Source organism: Bison bison, unplaced genomic scaffold, assembly GCF_000754665.1.
Source record: "Bison bison bison isolate TAMUID 2011002044 unplaced genomic scaffold, Bison_UMD1.0 scf7180017864312, whole genome shotgun sequence".
Taxonomy (NCBI): domain Eukaryota; kingdom Metazoa; phylum Chordata; class Mammalia; order Artiodactyla; family Bovidae; genus Bison; species Bison bison.
In genome coordinates, this window is record NW_011494884.1 from 2,559,447 (window position 1) to 2,560,835 (window position 1,389).

Here is a 1,389-nt window from a genome sequence, read left to right on the forward strand (position 1 = left end):
CACCCAGGCTGATCCCCAGGCCCCCCGGATTTAGGAAGAGAGGGTGAGGCCAGGGTCGTCGGGCCAGGTACTCAGTGATTGGCCAAGGCCTCGATACTTTGTAGCCACCGCACCTCGGAACCGCCTCCGGGTATTTGCGTGCTGAGCGTGGAAGCTGGGAACCCGGGCCTGGCTAGGGGGTGAGTTGGGGGCGTCTGGATGAAGGTGGGTGAAGGGGGCGTTCAGGAGGGAGTTTATGGGGTACGGTGACTGAGTTCGTGGTCCTGGGTGGGGGCCTGGGGAGGCCTCTTGGTCCCCACGGGGAGCAGGGCACCTGGAGAGGTGGGGCGGCTCAGGGCCACAGCCAGGCAGAGGGTGTCCAGGCAGGATGGTGCAGTAGAGCTGTCTATCCCCGCGGAGCCGGGTCCCCTCAGTGTTCCGGGTACCCCTCCCCAACCCATTTCTTTCCCCAACTCCAGGATCCTCTTCGTGTGAGTTTGGCCCTTAGCCTCCTCCCTGCCCTTCCTGGAGCCTGGTGGGGGGGGTGGGATGGGGCAGTGGGCCCCAGAGGAAACCTGGGTCCCTCGAAGGATGCGAGGTCTCCGATCTCCTGCCCGTCGTGCTGGGAAGAAAGGTAGGGCCCTGAGACAGGAGCCGGTGACAAGGCGCTGAGGTCTGGGAACAGCGACGAGGGCGCATCTTGCGTCCCTTTAGCGCGCGCGTATCTATAGGTGGTACAGGGCGGCGAGAGCTGGAAACAGGCCAGACCCTTTGCCAGGGAGCGTGGCAAGTCTGTTCAGATTCTTACATGTGTGGAAAGTGGTTTGGTAGCATCTGCTAAGTACACATCCTTTAATTTGGCTGCAGCAGCCTGTTCCATAGCCCTCAGGTAGTTGGAACACAGGTCTGGACCTTATGTTTGAGAAAGTGCTCACTAGTGTGGGGCTGGGGAGGTGGTTACAGTTCCTCCTTCCACCGGGTCCTTTTCAGAAACCAGTGGAGACTAGGGGTCCTTCCTGCAGCGCTGCCAGACTAAATATTGCCGTAAGGAAGCTCTCTCCGTTTGGTGTATATATACACAGTCAGATTGTAGTTTTAAAATGTGAGAAACAGAGAGGTGATGATGTGGGCAAGGGGCACAAAGGGAACAGAGGTTCCAGGAGTGAGGAGCGAGGAGGACTCTTGCAGCCACAACACACAGCCAGGATCTGGACTGTTGTGGGGACTCATGGGAAACTGCAGGTCCCTGATGCACCTGCCTTCTCTCGCTGTTGCCACATTACAAGTACCTGTGGCAGGAGAGGCCTGGCAGACTTGGCTGAATATAGATGTGCGGTCAGCTGATCGCCATGGGCAGGCCGTGGTCCTGACTTGTCATCTTGTTTGCAGAGAGGCCCAACCCGCCTGGCA